The sequence below is a fragment of the Chlorocebus sabaeus genome, chromosome 27 (assembly GCF_047675955.1).
Source record: "Chlorocebus sabaeus isolate Y175 chromosome 27, mChlSab1.0.hap1, whole genome shotgun sequence".
NCBI lineage: Eukaryota > Metazoa > Chordata > Mammalia > Primates > Cercopithecidae > Chlorocebus > Chlorocebus sabaeus.
In genome coordinates, this window is record NC_132930.1 from 36,239,107 (window position 1) to 36,255,254 (window position 16,148).

General features: G+C 40.3%; 1 long non-coding RNA gene across 1 annotated transcript in view; it reads left to right on the forward strand.

Annotated features, from left to right (window-relative positions):
• Positions 1-16,148, forward strand: part of LOC119627729 (uncharacterized) — a 376,440-nt gene that overhangs the window by 167,131 nt on the left and 193,161 nt on the right. The gene's annotated exons all lie outside the window — the stretch shown is intronic.

Here is a 16,148-nt window from a genome sequence, read left to right on the forward strand (position 1 = left end):
GACACATAGGGATTATGAGAACTGCAATTCAAGATGAGATTTGGGTGGGTACACAGCTAAACCATATCATTCCACCCCTGCCCCCTTCCAAATCTCATGTCCTCAAATTTCAAAACACAAGCATGCCTTTTTAACAGTCTGCCATAGTTTTAGCATTAACCCAAAAGTCCAAGTCCAAAGTCTCATCTGACACAAGGCAAGTCTCTTCTGTCTATAAACCTGTAGAATCAAAAGCAAATTAGTTACTCCTAGATAAAATGGGGGTGCAGTCATTGGGTAAATATACCCTTTCCAAATGGGAGAAAATGGCCAAAACAAAGGGGCTACAGTTCCCATGCAAGTCTGAAATCCAATGGGGCATTCATTAAACCTTAAAGTTCCAAAATGATATTCTTTCACTCTGTGTCTCACATCCAGGGTACACTGATACAAGAGGTGGGCTCTGATGGCCTTGGGCAGCATCACCCCTGTGGCTTTGCAGGGTACAGCCTCCTTCCTGGGTGCTTTCAAGGCTGGCATTGAGTGTCTGTGGTGCAACCTGTCAGTGGATCAACAATTCTGGGGTCTGGAAGACAGTGACCTTCTTCTCACAGCTCCACTAGACAGTGACCTAGTGGGAACTCTGGGGTCTCCAACCCTACATTTCCCTTCTGCACTGCTTGTGCAGAGGTTCTCCATGAGGGCTCTGCCCCTTCAGCGGACTTTTGCCTGGACATCCAGGCATTTCCATACATCCTCTGAAATCTAGGTGAAGATTTCCAAATCTCAATTCTTGTATTCTGTGAACCTGCAGGCCCCAAACCATGTGGAAGTTGCCAAGGCTTGGGGCTTGCACCCTCTGAAGCAATGGCCTGAGCTTCTCCTTGGCCCCTTTTAGCCACAGCTGGAATAGCTTGGATGCAGGGCACCAAATCCCTAGGTTGCACACAGCAAGGAGCCCTGGACCCAGCCCAGGAAACCATTTTTCCATCCTAGGCCTCCAGGTTTGTGATGGGAAATGTTGCTAGGAAGGTCTCTTATGCCTTGGAGACATTTTCCCTATTGTCTTGGTGATTAGCATTTGGCTACTAATTGCTCATATAAATTTCTTCAGCAAGCTTGAATTTCTCCCCAGAAAATGTGGGTTTTTTACTACTCCATTGTCAGGCTGCAAATTTTCCAAACTTTTATGCCCTGTCATCTCTTGAATGCTTTGCTGCTTGGAAATTTCTTCTACCAGACACCCTAAATCATCTCTCTCAAGTTCAAAGTTCCACAGGTTTCTAAGGCAGAGACAAAAAGCTTCCAGTCCCTTTGCTAAAGCATTAACAAGAGTCAACTTTGCTCTAGTTCCCAACAAGGTCCTCGTCTTCATCTGAGACCACCTCTGCCTGGACTTCATTGTCCATATCGCTATCAACATTTTGGTCAAAGTCATGCCACAGGTCTCTAGGAAGTTCCAAACTTTCCCACGTCTTCCTTTCTTCTAAGTCCCCCAAGTCTCTAGGAAGTTCCAAACTTTCCCACATTTTCCTATTGTCTTCTGAGCCTCAAAACTGTTAAAACCTCTGCCTGTTTCCCAGTTCCAAAGTTGCTTCCACATTTTCAGGTATTCTTATTGCAGCACCCCACTCTCTGTGGTACCAATTTACTTTATTAGTCTGTTCTCATGCTGCTATGAAGAAATACCTGAGACTGGGTAATTTATTTAAAAAATAAAGAAGTTTAATTGATTCACAGTTCCACAGGGCTGGGGAGGCCTCAGGAAACCTACAATCATGGTGGAGGGGGAAGGCATAAATCCTTCTTCACATGATGGCAGGAAGGAGAAATGCTGAGCAACAGAGGGGAAAGTCCTTTATAAAACCATCAGATCTCATGAGAACTCACTCACTATCATGAGAACAGCATGAGGGTAACTGCATCTGTGATTCAATTACCTCCCACCAGGTCCCTCCCATGACACGTGGGAATTATGGGAACTAATTCAAGATGAGATTTGGGTGGAGACACAGCCAAACAATATCAGATGTCCACTCATGGACAACTTCTATTAGAGGAAGCTTCCAGAGCATTGTGTTTTCGAGAAGTATGAAGTTTTATTGAATTATTTTTTTCTCAAGGAAAAGATGTTTGAGATGCAACTTCTCTGTCTTAGTATGGAATAGAGTTAGAGATAGTTATGTGTCAAATGCTTTAAGCAATGACAATAATAATAAAACACTTCAATTATATTCTAAAAGTACCTGCCTTTACATGAGATTTTAATGAGAGAAGGCTGTATTTACTCAATGGTATTTATTGTTGATGTTTTCAAGCAGAAGCAATCTATGTCAGTCTGGAACAAAGACCCCTCATGTGGACTTATGAGAAGTTCTTTAGCCTATTGTGATTCTTGTTTTTGGGTTACTTGTACATTGTGAGATAAGGCCAGATGTATGTGTCCTTGTCTTCCACAAAACTTAGATTTACGAGGGATAGATCCATTCATTTTACTCATTCATTTCATTCATTTATTGTTTTACCCGACCGTCTGTCTTTTCATATATCTATCCATTCATTATTTTATTTAATTCATTTATTTTACTGGGATTCTTATCTGCTCTGAATACTATGCTAGACTAGAAGGCAAAAGAAAAAAAAAGGATGCCAATTTCAAGGAGCGCTATAGAGAAGTGAAGATGTTTCAGTTGGATAAAATCTGGAAGGAAAGTGGAGAAAAATCTGATAAAATTAGTAGGAGGAAGGCCTTCTGAGGAGAGAAAAGCTGATGGAAAGTTGCAATGTTGCTGATAGAGGAAATAATATTAAATGATCAGGAAACTAAAAAGTCGTTTTAAAGCTGAGGAACACTGGAAAATATGAATGCTGATGTAGAGTACACAAATTGCAATGGGCCCCCTTTGAAGGAAAGTGAGAAACATATTCATAGATTTATATGTGTGTGTGCATTATTTTAAAGCCTATCGCAGACTTCACGGTGATAATAGAGACTATTAATATTCAACAATAGCTACTATTTAGCCCAGATATTAGAGAGTATGACCCATGTTCAATAATAAACGTAAATCTAAGTAAAATTGCTGCTACTCTAGTCAAGAGCTCCTGACCTTCACCCACTTGTACCAACCACCTAAAATAGTGAGTGGTTTAACCAGTTGATGAGTATCCATCCATTTATTTATTCATTCTATAGATACTTTTTAAAATCCACAATTTGTGTGTCTCCTAATTTATTTGGGGGTTATAACAGTAATCAAGACTCTTTTCTTTTAAAGCCTAGCTGCAGAAACAGTTGACTAAATGTGAGATTTCAGTGAAGCATACTAAGTATTATTATAAAGAAAGAATGGTATGCTTTAGGACCATATAAGCAGCGACACCTTTGATAGCCTAGAAGTTCAGACAAGGCTCCTAGAAATGTGACATTAAAGCAGACCTAAATATCTACTAAGAGTTCATTAGACAAAGATGAGTGATGTAAGATAGGATTCCAGGCAAAAGGAGAAGCACGGTGAGATTTGGAGTTTGGTGAGAGCTTAATATTTTGAGAACCTGAAAGAAGTTTATTATGACTGGATTTGATGCCGGGAGAAGGGCTGCAGAGGCACAGAGGGATAAAACCCAGAGGGCATTTTATATTACATCAGGGACTTTTAGAATTTATCTAATGAGTAATTGGAACTTGTTGGAAGATGCACGCCAGGAGGGCCGTGATCAAACTTATAAACAAATTGCATTATAAACAATTAGAGCACCATGAAAGCAGGTGGACTTGTGAAGGGCTGTTGTGTGAGACCTGGTGTGACATAGTTTGGGGCCACTTGCATGGAGATGGAACCATTCCAAAGATGTGCTCCTCTGAGGAAATGTTGGTCTGCAGATACAGATGTACATAGGTACAATATTGAATCATTAGGAAAGTACGACTGAGATGTCCATTGATTTCAAAATGCATTCATGTGTGACATGAGGGGGACCAGGTAATGAGCAGGAGACAGTTAAGGTAGAAAATTATGTTAAGACTTTGAATATAAAGAGATAGGGAATCGGTAGACACAGCAGGAGCTGGAAGGTAATAAGGAGCAATAAAAGCCTTTTGTTTTAATTGGGCAAAACTGGAATGTTTACCTCTTGATGAACAGAAATTAGTTGAAAGGAGATTGCAAAATATATTGGAAAAGGGGACAGTAATTGATGAGACAAGTCCCTAATAAATTTGAAGGTAATGAGATTAAACTTTAGGTCTTTATGAGACAGGATGTGAGATCATCTGCTGTGAAAATGAAAGGAGTTGGAGGGCTAGTTAGTTGAAAATAGTAGGACGAAACACAAGTTTAAATGAATGATACAATTTAAGAGTATATACATAAGAGAAAAGATAAACATTCTAAAATTGACCTCAATAAATAAATATTTATGGTCCCAGGGACTTTTTTTGTCCTAAGAATTTACTAAGCTTTCCTTCTGCCATTTTTTCTTTCTTCTTTCCATCATTCCCTCCATCCCTCCTTTCTTTCTTCCTTCCTTTCCATTAAGCGATTATTAATATTAAAGCTCTCATCACTATAACAGAAAAAAGTTAAATACATTTTAGAGTTATAAATAGAAGCTATTACCCTCTAGTGGATATAATATTACTTATATACTATATGAGAGAATTGAAAGACCAACTCTAAGCATTTTTATTACTCTTGGCAACTGCTGAGAGAAAACGAAATCTGACCCATTTATAGAACCGAGAGGATGTTAACATGAATATTTTTACCCTGTTGCTATAACTTGCTGTTTCTTTACATATAAAACAAGCCAGAAAACACATATACACCTGAGTGAGGCTGATCATACGTAATGTCTATCGATATATCCATGTACTCATTCATGCACCATTTAATAAATATGTCTCTATAAGAGAAATTGTCTCAAGTTCTAAAGAGGAGAAGTACACAGGCCATGTCCTGGCTGCAAGAGCTCCCATTGTACTCGGGGTAACAGATTGAAGGGTGAAACTTTACAACCAATTAAAATATAATCTTCTCTCTCTCTCTTTCATATAGAATAAATATATATATACACACACACAATATATATATATTATATTGTGTGTGTGTATATATATGGCTTCTTTATCAACTTGTTGATTGATGGGCTGAGTCTCGTTATCTGAACAGTGCTAACGATAAAAATTCCTTCCTCATAAGGCTGTTGTGAGGAAAAAATAATGTCCCTAAAGAACCCACTCATGCTAGTTGTCATAGTGTTACCACTAAATAATGGTGATTGTTATTATCCCTCCAAATTACTCTTGAACAACTTGAAATTCCCATTTGTCAATCTAATCAGTAATTGGAAGTCGTTGGAAGGTGCAAGTCAGGAGGACCATGATCAAATCTGTAAATGGCTTGCATTATAAACAATTAGAGTACCATGAAAGCAGATGGACTTGTGAGGGGCTGTTGCATGAGACCTTGTGTGAAGTAGTCTGGGGCCACTTGTTTTAATTGACTCACAGCTGAGGAGGCATCAGGAGACTTACAATCATGGTGGAAGGCAAAGGGGAAGCAGGCATCTTTTTCACAAAGCTACAGGAAGGAGAATGAATGCAGGAGGAACTACCAAACACTTATAAAACCATCAGATCTGGTGAGAATTCACTCACTATCAAGAAAACAGCATGGGGGAACCACCCTCATGATTCAATTACCTCCACCTAGTGTCTCCTTTGACATGTGAGGATTATGGGGATTACAATTCCAGATGAGATTTTGGGTGGGGATACAGTCAAACCCTATCACTCATTAAAGAAAAATCAAACAGAATATTCATAATCTCTTGCACCTTGACATCTGTTAAAACCATTGGGTATACCTAAGATCTTCCCAGATATCTCTCTACATATTCTTATTTTACTATACCAATAAGATTTAATATAAACACTCTTTTGTTATCTTCCACAATTTATGCCACCATCTAAATAATTATTTGTCACTTAGATTTTTCCAATGTTTCTCAACGTAAAGTATACAGAACAGAAATAATTGACAAAACAAGATTTAAAAATGGACTGGCAGAAAAGTAGAACTCACCTAAAACATTCTGAGAAAGGCATATTTTTAGAGACCAATAACTTTATAATGGAAAAGTCAATTACTCGAGCTATATCTTTATATCACCTTACTTTTCATCAAATGACTTTAGCAGGGGAAGGGCATGGACCACCTGCAGCCACCAGCCTCCAACTTCCAGAGAAGATGGAGGCCATGGACATGGTCCACATCAACTTTAACCATGCAGGGACAAACAAAGATGCTTTTGTTCATACACCAGGGCCATTCTTGGCTCTTTGGCCCCACATTCTATGGATCAGCAAATCCTTGTTGATCTGCATTCCCCACATCTGGGATCTGATTATTTCTCAACACATATACATTATCACTCTAGTTCAAGTCACTCTTTTATCTCTTAATTGAACTCCCTGCTTCTACACTTGCCCTCTCATAGTCACTTCTCATACATAGACCAGAGGGGGTCCTCTTAAACTCTAAGTTGGAATTCCACTCCTCAGCTCAAATGTCGAAGCACTCCCAGGGCAAGCAGTAACTCACAGAGTCTGCCCTCGGCCACATCTTCTCTTTGTCTTCCCCTCCTAATATTTTCCTCCTCACTTGCTCTACTCCTGTCATACTGGGCTCCTGGTTCTTCCTCAAACACAGGACACTCCCTCACCTCAGGGACTTTGTGTTTGCCAGAACACATTTATGGAATGCCCTTTCGCTACACACTGACATGGCTTAGCCTCTCATGACCTTGTGTTCACTCAAATATCACCTCCTCACTGAAGGCTTGCCCACAGGACCCCTCTGGTCTATGTATGAGAAGTGACTATGAGAGGGCAAGTGTAGAAGCAGGGAGTTCAATTAAGAGATAAAAGAGTGACTTGAACTAGAGTGAAAATGTAAACTTTATAAGGATGAAGATTTTTGTTGCTTGGTTCACTGCTAGAGCCCCAACCACATACAGGAGGCATTAATACATTTTATTGAGTGACTAACCCCCATCCTTACCTCCAGCCATAGAAGACCCCTTTTCCTGTTACAACTCATTTCATTATTTTTGCAGGTTTGATGGGAATGGGTATGAAGAAAATTGGTACAAATTACCAGGACCCAGTCGGAAGGAGCATGGGGGGAATTCCCCATGCAGACTTTTAGAAGGATATACTTTTTTGTCACCAAGATCCAAGCCTTGTCTTTGCAGCCTTGATCCATGTCTTATCATTTCTTGATCTTTTATATCTCAACTTAAAAGAGAGAAATAATTATTACATGTTCTCACTGGGACAGTGTTTTGCTGTTAAAAAAGTTTACAAGGAATAAATAATCCAGAGAAGCATGGTTAAGAAGAAATATCAGTAGATAAGAACTCTTGTTCTGGATTAGAACTATACCATTTGAATTCTTTTAAGTTGTTGGAACTTAAGCAAGTTTTCTAACTTCTTTATAAGTGTTGATGATAATAGTACACATCTAATAGGGCAGGGGTGATAAAATGAGACAATGCATGGATAATGCACAGCACACAATGCTTGATGTTCAATTAATAGAGACCATTGCCATTATCACCATAATTGTGGTAGGTAAAAAAAAAAAGCATGGCACAAAGTCATATGTATAGCATGAAGTGACAAGGTAAAATAAGGTCCACATTAGCACAGGATTTTCAATCTCTGCATCAAAGCTGGGGCACTCTTGCCCTCTCACCACTTCACAATCTCCCTCAACTCAGCCAGTTTCACATATTAGCATCTGCCACCTGCAAGGCACCAACTGGATACTGATTTTGGTATCAGTCAGTGTTCTTTCAATTGTAAGTCATAAATATGCAAACTGACTTAATCAAGAAGACAATTTATTGTCTCATAAGAATGAGAAAATCCGCCAGGCACAGTGGCTCACACCTGGAGTCCCAGCACTCTGGGAGGCCGAGGCAGGCAGATAACTTGAGGTCAGGAGTTTGAGACAAGCCTGGCCAACATGGCGACACCCTGTCCCTACTAAAAAAGAAATATATGTGTATATATACATATGTATATACATATATATAAATATATATACACACGTGTATATACGTATACATATATGTATAATATATACATATATATTGTGTATATATATATACACACATATATGTGTGGGTATATGTATCAAGGCATGATGGTGGGTGCCTGTAATCCCCATACTTAGGAGGTTGAGGCAGGAGAATTGCTTGAATCTGGGAGGCAGAGTTTGCAGTAAGCTGAGATTGCAACACTGCAGTCCAGCCTGGGCAACAGAGTGAAACTCTGTCACAAAAAAAAAAAATAATAATAATAAATAAATTAATAAATAGAGAATCTACTAGGAAGAGCTGGCTTTACATATATTTAAATTTAATCGTCCAAATAGAATGATGTAGTGAGATTCTCCCCCTCCTTCTCCCTCCTTTTTCTTCCCCCCACCCTCTTCCTTTCTTTCTTTCTGTCTTTATCCCCATATCTATCCAGGCTCTGCTCACTTCAGCTTGGATTTATTTGGAGGCCGACTTTCCCTACATGATAACACAAGTCTAAAATCAGCTAGTGAAGAGACTTCATGCTTTAGAATAAGAACATTCTTTCCATTACCCAGTAGCTCTAGCAAAAGTCCTAGAGGGGTCTTCTATTGGCTTGGCTTCATTCCCGTGGCCGTCCTTGAACAGATCACTGTGGCCAAGGCAAAGAGCAAATCACTGTGCTCAACTAGAGGCCAGGCTAACAGTGTGAGGCCCATTATGAGGCCATAAAAATTGTTTAGTATTGTTATGTGATGGGGGAGATTTCTTTTCTCCAAAGAGCTGTTGAGTAGACACAGAGGGAAAAAAATTACTGGAAATTCTATATATTCTTCATAATATTAGCAATAATTAACATGTGGATATCTTGGTGAATGATTTACTTTTATTTTAACTTTTAACATAGTTTCCGAATGATTGTTAGTCATAACCCACCATTTTTATAATTGAAAAGAAAAATTTAAAAAATGAACCCTGAAAGCCAAGCCAGCTGGTAAGCCCATCAAACAACGTGTGGATGAGTACATGTGACCCAAGGACCAGCCCAAACCCAGATGCAGACAGATTGCAGACTCTTCAGCAATCCATCCCTTATATGGGGCAAAGGCTGTGATGCCTACACAGTCTGTCATTTCATCCCTGATGCTCCAGTTTTTAGGAGAAACCACCTAGTCATGTTCAAACTTCTAGAAATGGTGGCCCTGTGGAAAGAATCCTAGGCCAGCAGCCAGGAGACCTGCTGTGAGTCCCAGCCCTGCCCATCACAACTGTGTCAGGTGGTTCAGACATTTTGGGCTTCAGGTCCCCATCTATAATCAAAAAGTTTATTTCTAGCTTCAACAATCTGTGACTATTATTCCCGTTTACTGATAGAGTAACTAATTACTTCATTATAGGATTTTTCAAGACCAGTTACCTCCTGTTTGGTTCAATTAGCAAAATGCCAACATGATTGTCATCGATTTTGGTGGTTGGGTTTCCAGGAGAGGAGCCCAATGGGAAATAGTTCAGGATCTTAAGCAGATTTTGTATTTATTATTCCAAGGTAGTATATACAGGAGCAGGGCTTGTCATGCATTTCTCAAAATTCTTGCTTAAGAAAATCTCACTACCATCATTCTCTTCCATTGTAGTGATGCCTTAGGACTCTTCAACTTAGAGTTTAGAGCCAGAGGAGAAGGGATAATCATGGTTAAGACTGGCTAGAATGAAGGCTTTTTTTTTTCTTTTTTCCACTGTGTAGAGAATCATGGAGTATCAGACAGAAGGTGAATTTCAAAGATCATTCAACCCAATCCTTTTGGATTAGAGGCAACATTTACTGAGTATCTTCATGTATATTCTACAGAAAGAACATATGGTGCAGAGTTGAACAGAATGTGGTTTGAATCCTTATGTATGTGTGACCTTTGGAGAGCTTCCTACTCTTTCTGAGTCATATTTTTACTATTATATATTTTAACCTTTAGAGTAGAAATGTTGATAATACCCATCTAGTAGTTGGTATGGATATAGTAGGCAGAATAATGACCTTCCCAAAAAGGTCCACATGCTAATCCTCAGAACCTGTGCATATATTTCATTCCACAGCAAACAAAACAAAACTTTGCAGATGACATTGAGTTAAGTTAAGGATACAGAGATGGAGAGATTCTCCTGGATTATCTAGGTGGATTCAGTGTATGCATAAGGGCTCTTATAAGTAAAATAGGTCAGGCAGGAGGGTTAAAGTCAGAAGGAAAGATACAAAAGAAGAAAAGGTTGGACTGATGAAGGGGGTTGTGTGGCTACGAGCCAGGGAATGAGAGCAGCCTCTACAAGCTGAAAAAGGCAAGGAAATGAATTCTATCCTAGAGCCTTCTGAAGGAATACAACCCGGCTGACCCATTTCAAACATCTGATCTCTAGAACTGTAAGATAATAAATTTGTACTGTTTGAAGCCACCACCTTTGTGGTAATTGGTTACAACAGCAATAGTAAACAGATACAATGAGGACTGTTAATTACACAAACAGGTACCCTGGAACACCAAATGCATGAGGTACACTGAATGCTATTGTTTTTGCTGTTCTAGTTATTGTTGCTTTTCTTTCCCTTATCATACTTTCTGTCTTCTTTTCCTGTCCCTCATCCTTCTTTACCATTCTCTTTCTCTTTCTCCTGCTCTCCCCTTCCTTCCCATTCCATTAAAAATAACAGGAAAGGAAGAAAAGAACTAGCATTTGATAAGGACCTGTCAGGAACCACCCTTGGTGATTTTACATGCATCACCTAGTGTAATCTTTAAAATAATGCTTCAAGAAAGGTTTTAGTATTTTTATTTTGCCAATGATGACACTGGGGTCTACTGAAGTGAAGTAGTTACTTCCCGATGCACTGAGTTAGTGAGAGTCCTGAGACCGTGGGTTGACCCACGCCTCCCTCCTCATTAGCAGCCTGATCTCTGCTCCAAACAGCAAGCTGTCCACTTGTGTTCTGTGCGTCCTGGCTGGCCAGAGCAGAACTGAGCACAGGACTCCATCACCATGGCAACGGCATTGCCTGCCTGGATTGTGGAGTGGTATCTTGTCAGGCCAGGGTGGCAGATGCTGGGGAGAGATGCTGTACCCCAAGAAGGAGTTGCCATCTCTCTGAAGATGGTCCCTCTTCTCAAGACAGCAAATAGCTCATCTCACCCTCACCCCTGTCATTTCAAATGAGCCCTCTTATGAGTTGAAGCGCAGACCGTTTATCAGACACCTACAGTATGTCATACACTGCTAGCGTTGTGCAAGCTTTTTTCTCTGGTTTATATTACAATTCTGTGAGGTGGGTATTGTTTTTCCTATTTACAGACATGAAACTGAGGCTCAGAGAAGGAAGTATTGTGCCCACTCACACATGAAGTAGCAGACTGGAGTGTAGCCCGCTGTGCTGCCAGGCCATGGCCAGGCTTTCCCAGCTTCCACCCCAGTCTCCATTCCAAGTGAAGATTGCAGCGCTTCCCAGAGGCCTTGAATCTCAACCTGCCATGTGCTAATTAAGTCATTTTCATTTTCCCTCTCTCCCCTTCCCAACCTGTCTCTTTTCGGGTCCACATGTAACAGGTTTGTTATGTAGATCTAGATCATATAACAGGATTTACACAAGCACTGCACCAGTGGCCGTGGCATGGAGCAGGACATGCCTTGGTGGAATGAGAAATCTGCAGAGCCAAGGAGGGGGAATTGAGACAGTTGATGCGGACACCGAGACTAGGTAAGAGAGGATAGTCCTCCCCTCTGCCACAGGCCTCCCCCCTGGCTCTGTCGGACAGTCAGCAGCACCCTTGTAACTCTGCTGCTCAGAGCACCCAGGACTTCTGAGAGGATGGAGGGAAGGACAGCAGAGTGTGCAAAAGGCCCAGCTTTGGAACTGGACTGAGCTGAGCTTTTGGGTCAATTCTGCTGCTCTGGAGCTGTGTGGTTTTGGGCAAGTTGTCTCACATCTGTGAGTCTGTTTCCTTTTTTGTAAAAAGTATCTGACTGTGCAAGTTTGACCATGTCATAGAGTTGTGAGGATCCCATAGCCAAAGGGGCCATGGAGGTCAGGTTACCCCACCAGGCATTTAGAATCAGAAGAACTGCTGATCAGAACAAATAAGAACTACCTGTTGGATACTAGTCTCACTACCTAGATAAATGGAATCATTTGCACACCAACCCCAGAGACATGCAAGTTACCCATGTAACAAACCTGCACATGTATCCCCTGAACCTAAAATAAAAGTTGAAAAAAAAAAAAGAAAGAATCACTGTTTGAGGCCACTCAGTCATCAGGAGTGGGGCTTCCGGGTTCATTTCTAAAATTCTTTCCTCTAAAGCATATTGTTTCTTGTGGGGTCAAATGTGATGAGCAAGAAACAGCTGTGCCAGTGTTGATGTCAGAGTGTGAGGTATTGAGGGCCTTTCCTCTGACTCCTTTCCTTATACTGGGCTGCCTCCTGGCAGGGCTTGCTGCAGTCAGGCCATGACACGGGCAACTCCATGACTCCACTCCAGATCTCATGCCCACTTTGAATCTCTAGTAACAAGCACAGAAAAGTGGTATAAAGGCATTTAAAGCATAAATGGTACATGGTGGAATAATTGATAGGCTTATCGAATAAGATTCTTAAATGGAATCCTTAGAGAATGTAAAAATTCCCTGAGAGTGTGTTTAATGAGCTTACCAGGGACTGAGGCAGGCAGAAGGTCTAAGGTAACTGCAGTTTCACAGAGAAAATGGAAACTGTCAGGTCCAAAATCCCTCGAAAATCTCTCCTTTGCCTACTCCCACCCCCACTTTCTTATTTTCAGCATCAGAATGAGAGGTTTCCCTCTCCCTGGACAACTTTAGGTCTTTCTTGGGATCTTACCTAAATTTCTTTGTTTTCTCCAGGTGATTCCTTCATAGTGACTCCATCTCTCCCAATACCTCACTAGTCATTCTTTTAACAGGAAACCATTCTATACTTTTCTATGCCTGCCATGTGACAGACATGTTCTTGACACTGCTGATGTAACTGCACATTAGTCTTTGATCTCCAGGAGCCTATGTTCACGAGGGGCAAGTTGCCCTAAACAAGTCTATGATATATAATGTTACCTACATCAAGCCATGCAAGGTGCTGGGGAAAACATTAAAGCAAGCTAGGAGAGCGAAAGCAGGGGCTGGTGGTGATCATGGTGCCTCTAGTGGGAGGTGATGGTGATGGTCATTTTGGGGCTCTATTTTCAATTAGGTAGTTAGTGAAGGCCTCCATAGAAGATGATATGTGAGTAGGGACACAAATCTTAAGAAGCTAGATCTGCAAAAATCTAAGGAAAGAGACTTCAAAGCAGGGAAAGTGCAAATGCAGAGTCCCTGGGCTTCACTGCCCCTTCCTCCTCAGTTGTGGTTTATGCTGCCTCTCTGGATCCTTGGGGGATTGAGCAAAGGTATCCTCTGTGGGAATCTGCCTGAGGAAAACACTTCCTAATAAGTCACTTCAGCACACATCCTCCTCTCAATGTCTCCTTCCGTGAACCCCAGACCTAAGACATTAAGTATAAATATCTCTTTCAAGACATTTCTCTTTAAAGAGAGGGAATTGGGGTCAAGATTATTAGAGTCCAACAGGCAACTCACACTCAACATTCCCCAAATTGAACCTATTAATATTTTCTTCTCAAATTAGCTTCTCTTCCAACATTGCCCTTCTGAGAGAATGCCTACATTGTTTATCCCAGCACAAAGGCAGAAACCTGGCTTATCTTCAGTTCTTCTCCAGTCAGTCTCCAAACCTTGTTGTTTCTACCTCCTTTACATTAAACGCAGAAGTCGGCAAGGCTTGGCCAAGAATGATTTAGATGTGGTTGGTGGCCGTGGGAACCACTGGAGCATGTTCAACCTTGTTTACCCAAAATAGAACTTAAAATAAAACCACAGCCAATGTGTTGGTCTTTGTTCTTGGCAGTCTTTTCCAAATTGTGCATTGCATATGCATAATGTCAATTTCATGCAGATTTTAAGCACAAATGGAAAGGGGGAGGGGCCTTCCACCATGTCCTTGAGGATTGTTGGGAAGAGTGAAGCATTGCACATTTATTGTCCTTCCTCCAGGCTCTGAGGAAACAAATACAATCAATGGGGAAATTCAATAGAAGCATAACAAAGAGCAAAGGCAAGAGGCAAGATTTTGGAGGGGAAATTAAACTAAATTAAAATGAGTGGTTTTAGGTTTGGGATTCTGAGGCAGGCTGGGGTATGGAGAACTGGAACTGAGAAAGGAAGTGTCCTGGCAGGGAGCTGACTCAGGGTCCAAGATTAATTATCATTGATGACCTAATTACATAGTCAGGACGACCACTCTGCCACTTCCTGTAACACAAGGGATGAGAAAAGGATGTGACTCTGGAACCTGGGGGTCTGGTTTCTAATTTTCACTTAAAACAGGTAATAAAATGGCCCTCCTCTGCCCTTTTATTCTTATTATTTATCATTTTTATATTTTTAAAAGAGCCATTCTCTTCCAGATGATTTTCTCCTTCCTTGCCAAATAACCAGTAAACTGTCTTGTGATCTTAATATAAAAATGCCAGGTATATTCCCACTGGGTAGATGATGTATACCAGGTAGAATACTTATGCAGTCTTTATTCAGTTTACTTATTTATACTGCCTACTATCTGTAGGATATCTCTTAAGATACTTCCATTTTGGTAATAGGTTCAATGAAGGGTAAATGTGATTTGGCTTAAAGCCATTTAGTTCTCTTGCTAGCCCTAGGAGCTGGGAACTACTATTAGCTCCATTCTATAGATGTTTAAATTGGGGTTAGAAGATTTAAGCAACTTTTCCAAAATTACATGACTAGTGAATTAATGGAACCAGAGATTCAATGTCAGCTTTGTGTGGCTTCTCCAACTAATACATTATCTTTCACTTCGATAAAATCTGAACCTGTCTATTGCATGTGACCAAGTCTAGCCACACATCTAGGTTGGTCTATCACAAATGCTTTAATACAATTTTCATCAAGCAGCGAACAATTAAAAGTTTATCTTCTGGGCTCCTTGGCTGCTACTAAAAATTGTTTGATAGCTCTGTACTTCCTTTGGGTAAATCTCAAAATAATTCCAGGTGTGGCAGTTGAGTTTCTTTGTATCAGAAACCTATCTTACTTGTCCAGACTCACCTGTCCTCACCCAGTATCACCCCTACAACCTATTTTTATGGTTAAACCAAACTAGACAAATATGCAAATGTTGGCTATGACGATGAAGACTGTAAATATATTAGTAAGAACAAAGTGAAAGGCAGGAAAAAATGTTGGAGCCCTAGAGAGTAAGTAAGTGTAGTGGAACATGGCCTCTGGAACCAGAATATTTGGGTTTGAATCTTGGCTCTGGAATGTATGAGCTGAACAAACCTGAGAATTTTACTTACCCTCTGTGCATTAAGTTTCTTATTTGAAGAAGTAGGATTAGTAATAGTATTTTTCTTATGTGGTTAAATGATATATGAAAAATTGTGCAGAGCAGTGTCTTATACATAGTAATTGTTATATAATTATTAGTTACTATCATCATCATCATCATCAAAGACTGACCTAGCTTAGAATCCTCTCTTGTATTTTGTTTTCTCTTCCTTAAGGCAGGATATAATTATTACCTGATTGATGTGAGAAATACATAGGATAATATGTTAAAATCCTAAACATAATATTTGATATATAATGTGAGCTATAAAATGCTCTCACGACCTTTATTCCTCAATTTCTTCTTTCTTACTCAAGACTCTTGACATTTCCCAAACCTTGCTGAGGTCTCCAGGAAGTTGTTCATGGTCTTTTTCTAAGCTCATTCCTCACTTTCGCTGCTCCTTTCACTGTGGTTGAACTCTTGTTCACTGGCCATTGTCTTACTACAGTCGTCATCTGTATATGGTGACATGTAAGAAGTCAGTGCTCATCAACTCCCAGATGTCACTAAATATCCAGAAGTAGACACCCAATCTCTGTCCTCAAGGAGCTGGTGAAAATGAGGACACAAGTTAAGTTCATAGAAAAAAGTACAGACTTTGAAGTGTTCTTTAGAACA